General features: G+C 30.5%; 3 non-coding genes across 3 annotated transcripts; all 3 read right to left on the bottom strand.

Annotated features, from left to right (window-relative positions):
• Window positions 1-2733: 2733 nt before the first annotated feature.
• LOC125878047 (small nucleolar RNA snoR77Y) lies at window positions 2734-2815 on the bottom strand. Its single transcript, XR_007447672.1, has one exon. It is a non-coding gene; the product is annotated as a small nucleolar RNA snoR77Y (small nucleolar RNA).
• Window positions 2816-2840: 25 nt separating this feature from the next.
• LOC125878053 (small nucleolar RNA snoR2/U65) lies at window positions 2841-2994 on the bottom strand. Its single transcript, XR_007447678.1, has one exon. It is a non-coding gene; the product is annotated as a small nucleolar RNA snoR2/U65 (small nucleolar RNA).
• A 156-nt stretch (window positions 2995-3150) lies between these two features.
• LOC125878056 (small nucleolar RNA U49) lies at window positions 3151-3215 on the bottom strand. The gene has a single exon (XR_007447680.1). It is a non-coding gene; the product is annotated as a small nucleolar RNA U49 (small nucleolar RNA).
• Window positions 3216-15029: the final 11814 nt, after the last annotated feature.

Here is a 15029-nt window from a genome sequence, read left to right as displayed (position 1 = left end):
CGCCCATAAATGAGTAAACTATAATTCTTTTTGTTAATTCCACTCACGTGAATTTATATCTCTTTCTTTCTCACTTGAAATTATATCTCTTTCTTCAACCATAAATATGAGTTATTCACTCCACATTTTCTCATTCATCTTCTACTTTTTCATACTTTATATTTTGAATTTTGAAATTTGATAGTCATGTCTCAACAATTCGGAAAGTCTGAATATTCAATTGAACCAGATGTTTGTAAATGCAAAGAGTATTGCAAAATGAAAACATTGATGACTCCAAGAAATTATGATCGTAAGTTTTGGAGTTGTGCACATTCAAAGGTAAAATAATTAAGTTGTCCACTTCAAAATATTTGGATACTCACTTGATCTCTTGTTTTGTTATTTTAGAAAACTGATGGATGCGATTATTTTCAATGGACAGAAAACATGCTCATAAATGAAACTAACACCATTCTTTTACGGGTGAGGAAAACCTTTTTCGACGGTGGTACAACGACTTTACACATCAATATGAAATTTGTAGAAGATGAGAATCTTCTAAGGATGACATTACTAAAAGAATCTGAAGAGAAACATAATAAGCATGTTTGAGAACTTCTGGAGTCAACAATACTAAATGTCGTAGATATAAATTAGGCATTGCTCCAAGTCGCATGACACAACAATGTGTTTATGTTGAGAAATTGGTCATAAGAGGAGATGTTGTCCCGTCCTTAGTAGTTTTTTTTACTATTGTTGTAAGCAAATAAATAGTAAAATTCATTTTATGAAAAAAAAAAATCTCTTTTTGTACTTTTATTATTGAAAAAAATCTTGATTTTATGTATCAAAAAGAGTTTACAATACACTTATAATTGAGAAAGGGATGTATATTCAAGTAAGAAGTTGACAAAAAGAATCATGATTTGCCCATTTATGGACGAACTATCATTAAAATTTGTGTAATGTTAGTTTTGATGAATTTGAAATTAACGAGGATTACAACGTTAAAAGATGATAGTTATAAATGGGCAAACTGTCTATTTTGATGTGTATATTTTAGAGAGGGTCTCTTTTGGTGTTTAAGGTTCAAAAAATATATGTTTTGGTGCTGGACTCTTTATTGTTGTTTCCATTTTCTTCTTTTTCATTTTATGTTAGTTTGGTAGTTTCTCAATACAATACTAGATTATTGAGTTATGGGGTAAAACCATGAATAACCCGAACTTAAAATATATCCTTACGCTATAATTGTGAACAAAAAATGTTCTTTAGCTATCCCGAAATTTGCAATAAATATTTTTCGATTAACTTTTGTTAAAAAACTAGCAGTTGAAAGTTAAAAAACTAACCCCTGAAATAAAAATGTGTCAAGCACATTTTAAAAAACTAATCGCTAAGATATATATATGTATCAAGCACATTTCTCCTAAATCTCCATATTATATGATAAGCTAGCGTTTGATCCTAAGTACTCAAATATTCTTGGTAGATTATATTTGGGTGAAGTTTTTGGTAAAGTTTCACCATGTGTTTGACCCCAAATTTTACCAAAAATATTTGACTATTTCAAAAAATATGATTTATAATCATAAGTTCTAAAAATTATTTAAAATATCCATAAATTTATTACTTATCATTTTATAATGGATATGTTCCGTTAAAATATAACCTTATAATATAATTGATAACAATCAACAATAACAAAATAACAATATAGGCAAAACAATATAATAATTGCATACTCAAACTTATCACTGATTAAGTTATAATTATAACCCACTAAACATAAATTGTTCTTTTTTCTCAATTTTATCACTCAAATTAGAACTCAAACTTTTCCGAAGGAGTTAATAACAAATATTAGTTGAAATTAATGAATAATAGGTATTTTTTATAAAATATACCCTCTCCGTCTCATTTTATATGAGATAGTTTGACTCAATACGTAATTTAAAAAGAAAAAAAGACTTAAAACTTGTGGTCTAATATGAATGATAAAAATTTTTGTAACTATAAATCATTTCACTAAGAGTAAAATAGACATTTTATAGTTAAATTATTACTTAATATAAAAATGTCTTTTTTTGGATAGACTAAAAAGAAAAACAGGTCCCATAAAATGAAAAAGAGAGTAATAATTTAGAGTAATTTTTAAATTTTCCCAAATATTAGAACTTGAACCAACTACTATTTGAGAACTAGGAATAGGCAAATATATTTGCCAAATTAAATAACCAAACACCACTTTAAGTTTTTCAAGTTTAAAGTTTTCCATCCATGAGGAAATTACCAACTAATGGTTCTACTCCAACAAGTATTATTTTCCTCGTTGATGTCTAAGTTCGTTGTATACACCTCTTTTCGCTGTTTTTCTTCTGTTTTCCCCAAAGAAAATTACTGATATCTTTCTTCTTTACCACAGGTTTACCAGTTTTTTAACTTTTTTGAGTACTTGTTTACCAATTCATTGTTAGCATTTTTAACTTTTTTGACTACAGATTTACCAAAAGTTAATATAAGGATGTTTATGGTAAATTTTGAGATGGTTAAAGCATGTTTTTTACTACTGGTTTAGTATAAGTACAAATAAGGATTTTTATTCCAGCGTTGTAGCATAAAAATGTAGTCAGAATGATTTCCGCCCAAAACTCCTAGATTGGTTAATAGAATTAACAAGTTTCATAACCATTTATCACATCTTTCGTTAATATTAAGATATCTCAATTTATGAAATGTTTGGAAAAAATAGTGAAGCCTCAGATAGTCGATCACACATCAATAATGTTCAGACGGTAATTCCAAATATTTATATAAAAATCATCACTGGCTTCAAAATAAATTATAAATTTGAAAAGGAATGTAATCGCACGAAACGGCTCCGTGAAGAAATTGAAAAAATCCATACACAGATTCCTATCAGAATGCGAAACGTTAATTAAAACTTGTTATTCGTCCAATCATAGCATCTTCGGTCATCGCATTTTGCTACCGTCGACGTGGCATCGGACCGATAAGACTATAAATAATTTAAAAATGGATGAAACCTCAGAGACCCGTTACAAATCACACACACAACGGCGGAGCAGAATGCCACAGATCCCGACCATTGAACGGAGACTGGATAGAATCCGATCAACGGTGGATGGGAACGAGAGTGGAAACTGCGCCGCCGCTGCTGTTTAAAGTGTCATACGGCACTTCCTATTCCTGGGATGTCTTCCTCATCGATACAAATTAGCTACAAATTCAAAAATCAAACTTGAAAAACCCTAACAAGGTACTATTAAACACTATGTAAAATTTTCAAGGAGGCAGAGATCAAGGCGGGGATGAATGAAAGCAGAGAGGTGAATATCAGTTTAAATAGACTAGGCCACATTTGTGAGACCCTAATTCTGATACTCTGGACCCGATTGGGCCTCAAATCTTTTTTATTTTTCTTGGTGGGGGGCATCAGCTTAACAAGGGTAAAAATGTCATTTTAAAATGAGAAACTTTCAAAAAATAACAAATATTAGGTCTGAAATAGGATTCCTAGCTACAGTTTCACTAAATTACAATTCGCAGTTATATTTTGGTTTGCTCTGCATTTGTATTAGTTGTACTTTCTTGCGAAAATACAAATATAAACTAATTTGTATAAAAATGAATACATATGAGGAGGAAAGAGGGAAGCGAGATCGGGAGAGGGAGGAGAGAGGCGAGTGAGAATGAGAGAGGATTGTAATTTATATTTATTTTGCATTGTATTTTGTATTTATTTAATGCATAATTGTTTTTTATTTTGTATCAATTGTAATCGAAATACACCAAATACAATTGTATTCATCCACTCTTCTCCCTCTTCCGATCTCGAATACAAAGGATTGCGAGTATGCGATAAGGATAGATACAAAAATCTCTCCTCCCTCACTAGACCTCAAATACAAAGGATTGAGAGTATACGATATGGAGAGATACAAAAATACAGAACAAATTTAAAGAATACCGAGATTACCTCAATGAATACATACACAGGTTGATACCTAAATCAATGAAATTTTGATTTTGAATAATAAAATCTAATTGGGATATTAAAAAGAAAATAAAAGAGAAGCGCGGCAACAGAGAGAGGGGGATTGAGGAGAGTGAAATTTGACTTTATTTAGGAATTGGATTATAAACATGGTATATAGTATCTACTATAGTAATAATCAACATGTAGTGTTTTATTGTAATTTTTTAAAATATAGTTGATTTCATTAAATACATAGCTAATATTTGACTTGAGCAATTTTTCCTTTTATAATTTATTAATCAAGAATTTGAGGCATGAAATTAACAATTGATAGTGTTTGCTTGTGATTGGATGTGCAATTTCATATAATGATTTCAATTTCAAATCAACGTTTGAAATTGATCTGTAAGTTTATATTTTGTTTTAAAAAATGTATCATTTTAAAATTTGTAAAAATAGATTCGTGTTCAAAGTGAATACATTATTGGACAAATTACTTAACTACACTCTTTTACTTACCTTAATATCCATTTATCCTTACTTATTTCAAAAATTTCAAAAATCCCTTATTTTATCTATGTATCCCGCATGTATCCCGTGCACAACGCTATGTATCTCGCTATGTGAAATGTATCAAACTTAATGTATCTCGTGCACAACGCTATGTATCCCGCTATATGTAATGTATCAAACATAATGTATCCCGTGCACAACGCTATGTATCCCGCAAACATCATTTTTAAAGGAGTTTTGGTAAATAGAAAACTAAAAGGGATATGATATTATTTAGTACTTATAATATGTGGTTCCTATAATTTATACTAAATTATTTGTATCGTGTGATGATGTGAATGTATTGTATTAATGGATAATTAGTGGATTATTGTTTTGGGAAATAGACAACTATTATTGATTACCAAAATTGCAACGTTATAATGCTGAAGGAATAGACACCTCTTTCTCACTACTCTACAGCCTAGTTCGACACTAGAGGGAAAAACACAAAAAACAGTGTGGTGCTAAACAATTAGCTACGATTTGAATCTAACTAAACAATTCAAACCAAGCAAGAAAAGAAGTATAGTTTTGCCTCAAGGCATATGGTTTAACTATTGAAGGTAAACTTGTCACTTCTTCTGCCTTGCCCCTCTTGTGTGTGTAGATTGCAATCTCTCTTGATACTTTATCAATTTGGAATTGATCACCCTGAAATCGCAACAAGTTTCTTTCCTTCCACATCATATTAACCACCATCGCAAATAAGTAGTTGAATATGCCTCATTTCCCAAATCATTTCTTAGCCCTGCCTACTGCATGAGCCACCTCTTTCTGCCAGCAACCAATAGGCCCATGTTCACTTGTCTATTTTAACATTCTACTTCACAGTAAATTAGTAGTTGGGCAGTCAAACAATAAGTGAGACAGATTTTCCACAGAAGCTGGACAGAACACACAAGCACCAGGAACATCAATACCAAACTTTTGCAGTCTGTCAACAGTTGGAAATATCTGGTGTAGGGCTAGCCATAAGCAAAACTTGTGATGTGGATGGATTGCAGAGTGAGATATCAAACTCTTTCATTGTACTTTGGAGTATTGTGGTCTAAACGTTACGTTGCATACATACATTTGATGTTGAACTTGTTGTAGTGGACCATTTTTTCCAGCCTATCACCAAGGCTGCCCTGAATAGAGGTGATAGGACCATTTAACCTATAAACAGTTCTTCTTTGAAACTAAAGCCCATAATTGCTTTAATATTGTTGCCTTGTTCCAGCAACTTAAATGTAAGACATTCAGCCCCCTGCACCCCTAGGTTGGCACACATTTTCCCAAGAAATCGAAGCTCTTTTGGAGTTTCTAATGGATCGTGTCCATAAGTAAGTTCTATAAACTTGCTCAATTAGTTTCATAATCTTCTTAGGGAGAATAAACATTTGGGCCCAATATGTTTGCATACCAAACACCACAGACTTAATTAATTGTAATCTTCCAGCATAAGTAAGCACTTTGGAAGTCCAACATTTCACTATTTTTGTAACTCAATCTACTACCGGCATACATTCACTGATTGTAAGATTTTTTGAAGACAAAGGGATGCCCAAATACTTAAAGGGTAAACTACCTTCATTATTGCCCAAGAGCCTTAGAATCTCTTGTTTAACATTTAGTTTTACCCCTGAAAAGTAAACAGAGCTCTTGTCACAATTTGTCTACAAACCAAAAGCATTTGAGAACTTAGTAAAGGTCCATGGAACAGTTGTATTAATTTTACCTCAGCTTTATAAAATATCAATAAATAATCCGCAAAGCATATGTGAGAGATGTTAAGTTTTTTACATCTCGGATGAAAGTGAAAACTTTTATCTCTTGTTGCCACTGCTAACTCTCAATGTAAATACTCCATGGCTAAGTCTGAAAGGTAGGGTGACATAGGATCCCCTGCGTGATGCCTTTTTTCCTTGGAAAGGTTTAGTAAGACTGCCATTCATCACCAAAGAGTAAGAGACTGTTGAAAGTGATATGTATATACATATAATTAGTGGATCTTTAATTTATAAGTTATATGTATATTTGAAAGTTTATAATTGAAAATATTTATTAATAAAAAAATTTGGAGATGTTTGATTTGTCAATGTAGTCCATTTGAAATATTTTGGTATCTTGTTTATGAACTATGGTTTAATTATTTGGAAAGATTGTATAAGAATTGGACAAGTATGATGGAGTAGTTTTTACAACCTATATGGTTTGCATATTTATGAAAAAATATACCAGTTGAGAAATTCAAATTGTATATTCAACCAAAATTTTAATTTTATATCAATTTTTTTCATATCATGATTTCATATCGCATGTTCAAACAGTTCCTCAGTGTAAGTTATCTACATTATCCGAAAGTGAAACTAGCATGCAAAGTACCAATTTGGTATAATCCATGAAGTTTGATTAATACAGTAAAACCTCTCAAAACTAATCTTGTTGAGACCATAAAATATTATTATTTTGTAGAGGTATTGTTTAGTCAATAATTATTAATTTAAAGTGTGTATTCGAAATTCAATAAAGGTTAATTTTGATTACATCGTTTAGGGGATGAAGCTTCAAGGTATTTAAATGAAATTTCTTATTAAAACGACATTCATGAATTTGAAGTCATGATTAATAATCTCGATTATCGCAATAAAATAAATGTCAATTGCCTATTAATTACTCAAGTGAAAATGATACATGTTAAAAAGTCTAGAGTTTTGAAGAAATTATAAAAATCATCATAGAAAGCAATGTTGATGATGAAGTTGAAGATGACAATACCTTTGGGACCAGTTTCACATAAGAGACACTTATCACGTATAATTATTTTAAATTAATAATTTGTTATTTCATACAATTTTCCCTACAATATAACCTCTCTAAAATAATATTTGGTAAATTAATAAACTCTCTAAGATAATGTTTTTCTTTTTTCAAATTTGAGTTTGTGAAAAAAATCAACGTTCCAGTGTTGTCATCTCGAACTACATAAAAAAAATTGCGAAATTAATGCTATAACCACAATTTCATTTAATTCTAACTCGTAGCAAACACTTTGTCATTCGTCTCTCTCCCCAAAAATCTTGCTCGCCACTCTCCAGAAATCTTGCTCACCGCTCTCCCTCGCCTCTCTCACTTTATACGAACACAAATGTATAAATTGCGTTTGTGTTTGTATAAAGCGAGAGAAAACTATATATACAAATGCAAATATATATATATATATATATATTCGTCATATACACTTATAATTATACAAATACAGATTCCCCCTCCCCCCCCCCCCTCTACCACTTCTCTTTTGCCTTTCTCTCTTTCTCTATTTATATAAACACAAATTATACAAATTACAATGTATAATTTGTGTTGTATAAAGCGAGAGAGAGATTTGATATACAAATATTTTATTTCGATTCAATTGTATACAAATTCAAATTTTATACAGATATACAAACACAAACATTGATACATATACATAATAGTTACATATATACAATTATCTAACCAATATACATATACAATCGCTGCACTTTTATACAAATGAGATGCATGCTTGCGATTTATACAGATCTGATGCTACATAGTTTGCTATGAAGCGCAAATAGCAAAACTATAGTCATAGAGCACTAATATAATTTTTATGTTTGATAAACCTAACATTTACTCATAATTTTATCACTATTAGTTTTTGAAATACAATTTCATAACTATGCATTCTGCAAAAACTTATTCACAACCAAAGGATCCTTTTAGGTATCATCTAAAACTTATTTCAAACACTTAGAATTATGTGCCGACGGAACATGATTTCATAAGAGTTCAATAACCTAAATTATTTTTTACAAACATGATAAAAAATGCTTATAATTGTATAAATTCTTTTTAATTCAAGAGCCATTTAGTCATGCCAGTTATTCATTTATCTAATTTTTTTAAACTTTTTTTTCAAATCTATGTTTCGTTATAATTTTTTAAAATTTTAGCTTGAAGTTTAATCTCAAATTTGGAAAAGTGTTCCAAATCTGCTTTTCAATTCTATCTTCATAAATTTCAAATAAATTGCTCGATTCTCCTTTGCAAAGGGTATAACAAAAAATAATTCTATACTCAGCTGTAACTTAGTAAAATCTCCTTAAAAAAAAAAAATTATTTAAAATATATGATGATCAAACACCTACTAAAATCTCTCATAAATGTATTAAAAAGGGTTAATTTTAGGTTTAGCAAACATAAAAATCATATTTGTATGCTATAGCTATAGTTTGCTATGACTATTAATTTGTATATTTCGGTATACATATACATAAAAAATATGTATTTGGGTCTATTTGTATATTTCGGTATACAAATGGGTCCTGTATTTGTATATTTCGATATACAAATGGGTCTTGCATTTGTATATTTCGGTATACAAATGGGTCGTGCATTTGTATATTTCGGTATACAAATGAGTCTTGCATTTGTATATTTCGGTATACAAACGGGTCCTGCATTTGTATATTTCAGTATACAAATGGATCCTGCATTTATATATTTTGGTCTATTTGTATATTTCGGTATACAAATGTGATGGCAAAAACATGAAATGTTTGCTGCGAATTACAAATAAAAGAAACTATGTCTATAATATTTAATTTGAATTAATAGTTTGTTATTTTATACAATTCTTTCTAAAATTATTTAGTAATTTTCCGAGTAGTGTTTAATTTATTTGATCAAAAAAGAAATATAAGAAGTATAATATAAAATATGTCCAATTCAACTTTTCTGTAATGTCGATACTTGTCTGAGTGTTTTTTGAATACTATAGCGATTTAATATCAAGAAAATTACTTGATGTTACAATTTTGACTCACTTAGTATTCTTTATAGTGATATTTTTTTAAAAAATACAATTTTTACTCGCTTAGTATTCTTTATAGTGATATTTTAAAAAAAATACAAAACATGATAACATTATATATTTTTTATATATCTTAAAACTTTATAAATGATCACTCTTTCGATAGAGACAACATCTTCAAGGGATTTTCCTTTTTCATGGGCGAAGTGAACGCGAGCAAAAGAATACAATCTAAAAGTAAATACTCAACATTCATACAACATATAATTTTAGATGTTTATTCCCTCATTCATTCATCATACACTTTATGTATCTTTCATATATAGTTAGCATGTACATAACATTTAAAAACACATACAATTGATGTATTCACAGACAAAATAAATAAATATACACATACAAAGTAAAAAATAAGATATTACATTCATGGGTTTTAGTTCTCATTATTGTCAATTAACTTTAGGGAAATTTGTGCATTATAACAAACTGTTAATTAAAAATAAATGTTATAGCTACAGTTTCATTTCAAATTCATAACAATCACATTGTCATTCGTCTCTCTCCCCTGAATCTCGCTCGTCACTCTCAGTTCTCTCCCTCGCCTCTCTCACTTTATACAAACAAAAATGTATAAATTGTGTTTTTATTTATGGGGTGGGGTGCTTGTGAAAAGCTGCTTTGGATATGAGTAATTCCTAAAAAAAAGGCAAAGTCCGGTATTTGACGAAGATCTTTCTATCAATAGAAAGGAATGAGTGTTCGATATAGGGGATAGGATCCATCTGTTCTTTATCTCACAATTTTTTTGTGAGAAATATATTACGGCTGTTTGTTTAAACAGGGCTGCGGAATAAATACTGACTAAGCAGTGAAGATTCTATGACACTTTAAAGTGGCTAGCTTCATTTGATACTCAAACCATTCTTGAGCTCTGTATCTTTTCATTTCTCTTATAGAAAATAACAGTATTTCATGGGAATTATTAGTATTTTTATATACTAATTCCATTTCTTTAATTGCTTTGTTCATATGATGCAAAGCTTTTTTATGCTTCCATGCACTATTTCTTATTCTATGCAAATGCCTTTGTACATGCTTCATTTTGTAATGAAATTATTTAAATATGCAAATAGCATGATGATGTAATAATCAAATATGCAAACAGCATGATAATGTATAAAATATATTTTTATTCCCTACAAGGTACTAAGTATATTTTTATGTTTTTATGTAAATTATAAGCATTTTATTGTAAAAACATTATGTAATAAAAGTGTGCGTGTATACCTTCCTCTTCTTCAATTGATGAATAGTCCCATCACTACCGCAACAGTTCTCCTTTAGGCCATGAACAGTTTTTTCGCCTCAACGACCTCAGTCTACACGGCTACTTCACCTACTGTTCCTCCTATAGGCGGAAGATCTCAATCTTCACTTAGACTATTAATGAATTTTTGAAGAGAAGGGTATAGAAACCAACTTTTATTTCATAATATATTTTACATAAAATACTCACATATACAATAAAACTTAAAATATACTTTTCCCTTAGCGGGAGAAGCTACTACTCACACTCACACTTCATACTTGAAGGTACCTAACATTTCTCTAGATGGGTTTTCTAAGGAAATTTTTGTCTGCCTTCTTCCTATGAAGTTCTCTCCTTTTATAGATATAAGGAGGGACTTATTACAAAAGAAAATTGTTTAGGGACCTCCTAAACTATTACATAATTATATCTTTGGTCATTTGCTTTATTGCTGGGGCCAAAAGATTCTTTCTGATAATGGACAATAGCCTCCATTGTCTTCTTCTGAATTATTGGTCGACAGGATGTGACCTTTCTTTTGTCTTTTAGGAAAAGAAAAGATTCCTTTTCTTTATGCTTTATGACGTAAGTGCTTACGTCATCCTTTCTGTCTTCTTCTTCACTTCATCAGTGGTCGTGATCTAGCATCTTGCACGCTAGCTTCCATGTCTCTTCTGTGGCTCCAAGCCTGTGAAGTTCGATATCCAAGATTCTTTCTCTGAGTTCCTTGGATTTGGTTTTTCCCTTGGTAATCAAGACCCAGTTGTTGTCTTGATCGATGACCTTACAATCTTCCTTGTAAAATCTGGTTAGAATTGCATATAGGGCTTTAATACCTAACGCTCTTCTAGTTTGAATCCATTTTTTGTTAAGGTGGGGGAGTTTTTTGTCAACTCCTGTAGCCTTGACGTTAAAATCTTTAATTTTCTCAATCGAAATGTAATTGAGAGTTGGATAATATGCCTGTTCGTCTTGACATTCCATAGAAATACTGTAGAATCTGCAGTATACTCCATTGCCCTGAGCAAAGTTTTTTATTGCCTCGAACAATTTAGATGGTAATTGGGACACTTCTCTTAGATCTGGCTTTGTATAAACGCGATCTAGGTATCCAAATTCAAATAATTGAGCTGTGAAGCTCGGTATTCCGTTAGGAAAAATAGAAATTCTAGGAAACAAACTTGTTGTTTCTAAAACTCCATAAGTCTCTCCACTTTCTTCGGGAAGATTATAGATATATCTTGTAAATGCAAGATATTCTTCTTCTTTTGGGTGCTGCTTGCCAACCTGAAATGAAGAAAAAACTTTTGTTCCAGTAGGAACTGGGTTAGTTTTGCTTTCTGGTTTCCCAGAGATTTTTTCATTTTCTGATTTTTCAGATATACTTTTTTCAGCTTTCGCTGATGATGAGCTTGATGCTTCTTTTGCTGGGCTTTTTCCTTCATCATTAGACTTAGGAATCGGCATATCCCTGCGTATCGTCGAGATGTTTTTGGCACTTTGTGCTAGTGGGACATCTCCTGCCACTTTGTTGAGAGTAATATTCTCGTTCGGATTTGAATTCCGTAAAGGACGTGTGTCCAGATATTCACTCAAGAGTAAAAACTCTCTCATGTTTTCTGCTTGTGTAATTCCAAGCTGGTTTATTTCGGAATGTAACATCCGAGTTTGTTCAGAAAGCTTTGAAAGCTCATCTCTCATTTTAAAAAGTTTTTGGCTTTTTTCGTCAATGGATTCATCCACTTTTTTCATACCTTCGTATATCCTGCTCATCAGGATCTTTGTATGATTGTCCATACTGGACATTTCTTGAAATGAAATCTGCAAGAAAATTATCATTTCCTTTAATATATTCAATTGTGAATGAATAAAAAGATAATAGCACCTGCCATCTGTGCAATCTCCTGTATTGCGGTTCGAAAGGTAGCTTATTAAATATTAGCCCTGAAACTTGAGTATTATCAGTTCTAATGACAAATTGTTTTGGTAAAAGAAAAGCAGAAAATTTTCTGATTCCTCTAACAATTGCTAATAATTCCTTTTCATTCGTAGAATATCTTGTTTCTGCATCATTAAAAGTACCACTTGTGTACCTGCAAATTTCATTTAGATCGGTTTGCAATAATGCTCCCCAATGATAATCTGATGCATCAGTTTGTAAAACTAGATTATCGCTATCCTCTGGTAATCTAAGTTTTGATAACTTTGCACATTCTTCTTTAAGATTTTTAATACACTGAGTGTGTTCTTCTGTCCATCCAAGTCTATTGGATTTTCTTATCAATTTTTGTAATATATTCCGTTTCTTTGCCAAATCCGGAATAAATTCTCCTGCGTAATTTAAACAACCCAGAAATTTTTGAATTTCTTGTTTTGTTGTTAATTTGTCAGGAAATTCTATTATCTTTTTTGAGATATGGGATTGTAGTTCTATCCCATTCTTTGAAATAATCATTCCTAAGAATTCTATTTCATTTTTATTAATGTCAGCCTTTTTTTGACTTAACACTATTCCGTTTTTTAGACAGATTTCTGAAAATTCTTTCAGGTGTTTTAAATGTTCTTCATATGTTTTAGAACATATTAGAATATCATCTATATAGACGATTAAGAATTCCTTTTCAGAAAAATTTTTATCCATTTTTCTCTGAAATATTTGTGGGGCATTTTTTAGCCCAAAAGGCATGACCAACCACTCATAATGTCCATTAGGAGTGCTAAAGGCAGTTAACTGTATAGAGTCTTCTGCTAGTTTTATTTGCCAAAATCCACTTTTACAGTCAAATTTTGAAAAATAAGTCTTTCCTTTTGCAAGGTTAATTAAGTTGTTTTTATTTGGAATAAAATATCCATCAAATAAACAATTTTTATTTAGCTCTTTATAGTTTATTACCATGCGAGCTTTTCCTCTTTTCATTTCAGCGTGGTTTCTTACCATGAATGCTGGACTACTATGAGGACTTTTACTCATTTTAAGTTGAGTAATTCTTTAATTTGAATTTTAAATTCAATTTTATCTTCCTCATTATAGAGCATTGGTTTGACTCTAATGATGATACTGGGATCTTTTAAGGTTAATATTGCCCTTTCATGATTTTGCTCCCATTTTTCTAATGGATTTTCTCTATAAGATTTTTGTAAATTTTCTTTAATCTTTTCTAGATTGAGACACTTACAAGAGATTTTTCTTAGATTATCTAAGTATTTTCTTTTAAAGTTTCCATTATCTTTTTCAAGACTATATGGATTTTGTTTTCTAGGGACTCTGATGAAATGTCCACAAGGGGTTTTTAGACTTATCATATATAAAGTCTGATGGTAGTCTTGGAACTGTTGTAAAAAATCATTTCCTAATAATAAGTCTGTTTCCAGTTTATCATAAGCAAATAATTTATTTATAGAAACAATTTTTGATCCTAAAATTATTTCTACCTTTTCTTTTGATTTATTAATTTTTTCTTTATCTCCTGTGATTCCTATCATAGAGATATTGTTTTGATTTATGTCCCAATCCTTTATAAGAAAGGATTTTGCTAGACTCGCTTCAGATCCATTGTCTATTTGACAACAGGTTGTTAACTTTGTATCATAGAAAGTTATTTCTATGAATACAGATACTTTGAAAATTGTTTCTTTTGGCATTAATTCTTTGGTATGAAACAAGTTTCACCTTTGTATAGCATTTCTATTCCATTTTTCCCAATGCTATAGTCTTCTAATTTATTCTGGAATAAATTTCCTAAAATTAATTCCTGATCACTTTCGTGATTGGTAATATAACAAGGAACTGTGATCCTTATAGTGTCTAGTTGTATTGGTAAATCTACCATATTTTTACAACTAAAATTGTTACCTTCAAAGGTTTGGTAGGTGTATTGTTCTCCTTCGTAAATAGGTATTCCATCTATTAGGATTCCTTTTACATGGTTTGCTGTTGCACCTGTTTGTATCAAGATTTCTTGGTTTTTCCATTCTAATCCATTAAAGATTCTTCCTTTTATTTTTGTTATATTTTGAGATTCTATTTTTAATGAATATCTATTAGATATACTTTTCTTAATTGAATTTCTTCCATATTCTATTGAAAGTCTAGGGTTACTAGTGCTTCCAATTTCTTGTGTTTTTCCAAATCGAATTTCATATTCGTCTGGAATTTGGGCTTGTTGAATTTCTGCTTCAACAATTCTTGCTATTCCTACACATTCTTGATCTATTTCGATCATTCCTTTATTTTTATACACTTTTCCATAATTTGAGTTGGTAACTGTGTATAATGCTTGGTAATATATACTCATTATATGATTACCTGGTTTAAATAGATCATTTCTTTTGATCTGAAAATGTAAACTCAATGCATCATT

This window comes from Solanum stenotomum, chromosome 9 (genome assembly GCF_019186545.1).
Source record: "Solanum stenotomum isolate F172 chromosome 9, ASM1918654v1, whole genome shotgun sequence".
Taxonomy (NCBI): domain Eukaryota; kingdom Viridiplantae; phylum Streptophyta; class Magnoliopsida; order Solanales; family Solanaceae; genus Solanum; species Solanum stenotomum.
Note: the sequence above shows the minus strand (reverse complement) of the source record. Positions and strands in the feature narration are given on the sequence as shown.